This window comes from Choloepus didactylus, chromosome 3 (assembly GCF_015220235.1).
Source record: "Choloepus didactylus isolate mChoDid1 chromosome 3, mChoDid1.pri, whole genome shotgun sequence".
Taxonomy (NCBI): domain Eukaryota; kingdom Metazoa; phylum Chordata; class Mammalia; order Pilosa; family Megalonychidae; genus Choloepus; species Choloepus didactylus.
In genome coordinates this window covers 108,145,321-108,150,625 of record NC_051309.1, presented here as the reverse complement: position 1 = coordinate 108,150,625, position 5,305 = coordinate 108,145,321, and the positions used below count along the sequence as shown (strand labels likewise).

General features: G+C 37.2%; 1 pseudogene; it reads left to right on the top strand.

Annotated features, from left to right (window-relative positions):
- The first annotated feature begins 2,133 nt into the window (after positions 1-2,133).
- Positions 2,134-2,870, top strand: LOC119530380 (annotated as a pseudogene).
- The last annotated feature ends 2,435 nt before the right edge of the window (positions 2,871-5,305 follow it).

Genomic DNA, 5,305 nt, shown 5'->3' with positions numbered 1-5,305 from the left:
GGTTACTAGGAACAACTGTATGCAAGTAAATTAGAAAACCTAGATGAAATGGACAAATTCTTAGAAATGCGTAAACTATCTACACTGAATCAAGAAGAAATAGAAGACCCCAATAAACCAATTACTAGTAAACAGATTGAATCAGTAATGATAAACCTCGTGACAAAGAAAAGCCCAGGAGTAGATGGTTTCCCAGAGGAATTATACCAAACATTCCAAGAAGACTTAATTCCAGTTCTGATCAAAATGCTTCCAAAAAATTGAAGAGGAAGGAAAACCCTAACTCATTCTATGAGGCCAATATCACCCTCATACCAAAGCCAGATAAAGATACCACAGGAAGACAACACTGAAGACCAATATCTCTTATGAATATAGGTGCAAAAATCCTCAACAAAATACCTGCAGATCAAACCCAATATCATATTGAAAGAATTATACACCATGATCAAGTGTAACTTTTCTCTGGTATGCAAGGTTGATTCAACATAAGAAAATCAATTAATGTAATACACCACATTAAAAGAATGAAGGGGAAGAATTCATGATCATCACAACAGATATAGAAAAGGCATTTGATCCAATCCAGCAACCATCATTGATAAAAACACTTAGAACACTAACAATAGAAGGAATCGTCATCAACATGATAAAGGGGATATATGAAACAAAACAAAACAAAACACAGTTTAACATTCTACTTAAGGGTGAAAGACTGAATACTTTCCCTCTAAGATCAGGCATAAGACAAAGATGTCCACTTTCACCATTGTTATGCAACACTGTACTGGAATATCTTGCCAGAGCAATTATGCAAGAAAAATAAATTAAGGGCAACCAAATTGGGAAAGAAGAATTAAAATTTCCCTTTTTAAGGTGACATGAATCCATCTATAGTTCTCATTTCCAACTCTTTGCTTCAAGTTAAATCTTTAAAATATCCTACTTTCTTTCAAAGCTTCCTGACAAAGTATTAATTGCTCCTTCAATTTAGTCAACCAGTATCTGGGCACACTCTGTGGGCCAGGCATGGAGTCACATGCTGAGAAATCTCAAAAGTAAAGACCAGCTAGGTTTTCCTCCTCTGAGCACTACTTTGGAAACCCCTACTGACACAACTGCTTCTTCCTTCATAGAAGAGTTCTCTGTCTTGTCTACCTGACCTCTGCTGACCCACTATTCATTTTTAAGCCATGACAAGAAGGCGCTGGATCCCATTCATTATGAGATCCCTAGGTATTTCTGCCCAAAGGTAAATGAACATAGGTATTTAACAATCATTAGATACATGTTGTATACATGGTATTAATTTATGTAGAATTGAGATTATCAATGAAATTTGAAGTGTCTCTGACCAGAAATTTCCTGGGTCCCAATGCCAAAGAAGGGATGTTACAGTTAAAGGGATGCAGGGAGAGAAGAGGCTGTGAGAGAGCAACCATATCTCTAACCATATCTCTAACCAGTGGGAGATTGGCCTGGGCTTTAGTTTGTTAAGAGTTGATGGAGCCAACAGGTAGAAAAATGGAGAAGGAATCTGGTGAGAAAGGGCTTGGGTGAGGAAGGGGCTTTGATTGGGGCACAATGGAGATGGAATTTTTAAATTACATTGGCAATAGGGATGAGCAGGGTGGATGAGAAGTTTAGAGTAAGGTATAGAAGGGAGTTGAATGCCAAACAGACAACTGAGACTTTCTACTTTCCTCAAACCTTTCCTAACTAGTAGCAGCCTGAAATCGCAGGAACTCCCTTGTCTCTTGGCTGGAGAAATGCTTTCCAGTACTCAAGAGACTCATAACACATCATAAAACCTGAAATTATTTCCAGGACAATACTAGAAATATGTGTCATTTATGTTATAATATCCCTGTGACAGACTACATGTAATCAAATAAATGCAGGACTTCCAAGTGCAGGTGAAAAATCAAACTCCTATTCTCTGGCCACCTTACACATACCAGTTACAAGGAATCAAAGACAAATGAAATGCCAAAGTGAGGACTCTTCTCTATTTTCCAAGCTAATTTAAAGTCTTGCTTAAAAGCCTGCTCCAGGGTTGTCATTGTTGGGGTTTTATTGAGCCAGGCAACTCTACGAGATTGGAGCCCTGTTCCTGTATTGTCTGCAGGTGCGATGGTGCTTCTTTGGAGCATGTGGGGCTTGTTGAGTTACCTGGGGAAATCAGGAGCAGAGCTCTGCTCCTGTTGTGGAAATCAACTGTGATTTTCTCCGTTTTGCATGTACATGGAAATGATTTTCATTCACCTTGGGTAGTTACCCAAAGAAACCCTTGACTTCATACATTCGCTTTTCTAAAGAACAGCTACTCATATTTAAAGCTCAGAATCCCAATGCAAAAAATTCAAAACTAATTAAGAAAATTCCACAGCTATGGAGGAAACTTCCTGATTCAGAGAAAAAAAAATATTATGAAGATGCTTACAGAGCAGACTGGCAGGCATACAAAGAAGAGATGGACAGAATTCAAGATCAGCTAATTCCAAGTCAGATCATATCTTTAGAAAAAGAACTCATGCAAAACCATATAAAAAAGAACACATTAATTAAAAAGAGAGAGTTAACAATGCTTAGAGAACCAAAAAGACCTCTATCAGCTTATAACCTTTTTATATCTGAAAGCTTCCAAGAAACTAAGGAAGGTTCATCACAAGCAAAGCTGAAGATTGTAAATGAAAACTGGAAAAATCTGGTTAAAAAAGCAAGTATATATTCAGCTTGCTAAAGATGATAAAATTCATTATGATAATGAAATGAAATCATGGGAAGAACAAATGATTGAAGTTGGCTGAAATGACCTTATACATCACAAAATGAAGTACTCAACAAAAGATGGCACTGAGATATCTTAAAATATAAGATTAGTTATGTCCATAATGGATACGTCAAGAAACCAATTAGGTCTCAATACCTGAAACTTGTAAATTTGGATAAAATTGGAAACATTTTATATTTGATTCTTTTTTCTTTAGCCCATGGACTTCTGCCAATTTAATATATTTTATGTTAGTATCTTGCCTTAGAAAACTCAAATAGATTTAAGTTCAGGCTAAATCTATTTTGTGTTTAGGAACTACTGAGGATCAAGATAATGTATGCAAATGTAGCAGTGAATCATTATATTCTTTGATAAAGGTAAATCAGACTGTGAAATTTTTACACTGGATGAAGACTATGAAAAGATTATTCTTGTTTCCTTATATTATGGAAGCAGGAGTTTGCTTTCAAAATTCTCCCAAATTGTAGAAGCCAGTGTACTATGATACAGTTGCGTATTTTTAAAAAAAGCAGCCATAACTCATGTAGGTAAAATTCCAATTCTTACATATAATTCAAAAAAGGGACTGAGAAATTTATAAACTTTTCCCTTATTGTCTTTTTCCTAAAATGAAAACTAAAAACTTAAGCATCAAATCTATGCATTTTCTTTTATATTGCATAGAATTAAAAAATTCCATCTTTGTTTAATTTTACATGTTTCCAAATTATGTTTGTGTTGTTTTAATTCAGTTTTATTGAGAAATATTCACATGACATACAATCATCCATGGTGTACAATCAGCTGTACACAGTACCATCTTATAGTTGTGCATTCATCACCCCAATCTATTTTTGAACATTTTCCTTATACCAGAAAGAATCAGAATCAGAATAAAAAATAAAAATAAAAAATAAAAATAAATTAAAAAACACTACCCAGATCACACCCCCCATCCCACCCTATTTTTCATTTAGGTTTTGTCCCCATTTTTCTACTCAACTATGCATACACTGGATAAAGGGAGTGCGATCCACAGGGTTTTCACAATCACACTGTCACCCATTGTAAACTACACTGTTATACAATCATCTTTAAAAGTCAAGGCTACTGGGTTGGAGTTTGGTAGTTTCAGGTATTTACTTCTAGCTATCCCAATATATTAAAACTTAAAAAGTGCTATCTATATAGTGCATAAGAATGTCCACCAGAGTGACCATTCCATTTGGAATCTCTCAGCCACTAAAGCTCCATTTTGTTTCATTTTGCATCCCCCTTTTGGTCAAGAAGATGTTCTCAATCCCACAATGCCAGGTCCAGATTCATCCCTGGGAGTGATATCCTGCATTGCCAGGGAGATTTACACCCCTGGGAGTAAGGTCCCACGTAAGGGGGAGGGCAGTGAGATCACCCACCAAGGTGGCTTAGTTAGAGAGGGCCACATCTGAGTAACAAAGAGACACTCACGGGGAGACTCTTAGGCACAATTATAAGTAGGTTAGCCTCTCCTTGCAGCAACAAGCTTCATAGGGGCCAGCCCCAAGACAGAGGGCTCAGCATATCAAGCCGCCAGTTCCCAATGTTTGTGAGAACATCAGCAACAATCCAGGTGAGGAAGTCCAATACCTCTGCATCTTCCTCCAGCTCTTCAGGGGGCCCTGAATATATATTTTTATTCTCCACCCAAATTACTTTAGGATGTGTTGCTATTTCATTCTGATCTATACAGACCTACCATAGCTCACTTCCTATTCAAAGTTCCATGTAATTGTAGTGCTTGAACAAACTGACGGTAGAAGTTATATTGTTTAGTAAACATAGATCCTACACCAAATAAACATCTCTTCCCTTGGACTCACATGGAAGTTGAAGTATGAACACAGTCAGTTTCAACTTTTACTCTTTGGCCCAATTTTCTCCAGTCTTAACCAGATCTGCTTTATTCATATCTCTAATTGAAGTCTGGGCTCTGTTTCAGATTTTTTTTTAAACAGTTGCTGTATGCATAAATACTGATATTGATATCTGCCAAGCTCTAGCTCTGAGATTCAGGTGTAACACAGCTACCTGATATTCTGGAGACCAATCGGGTTATACATTAAGGGATCAAGATCTCAGAGTTTGGAGATAGCCATTACAATTCAGGAATAGATTTGACTGCTGTAAGAGCATACAATCTAGGGACAATTACAATAATCATTTCCTTGTTAGGCTGTGCTCTAAGATTTAATTCTGAGTTTACACGTTGTTAGTCCATATTGGTGAGGCATTATAGTGTTTGCCTTGGTTTCTGGCATACTTCACTCAACATGCTGTCTACAGGATCCATTCACCTCATTTCGGGTCTCACAGCTTCACTCCTCATGGTTGCTCAATATTCCATTGTATGCAAACACCATAGTTCACCATTCTGTTTCTCAGTCAGTGTACCCTTAGGCCACCTCCACACATTGCAAATCATGAACACTGCCTCCCGTGTTTGCAAACGTCCACCCGTGTCTCTGTGCCTGCATCCTCTAAATAATGCCC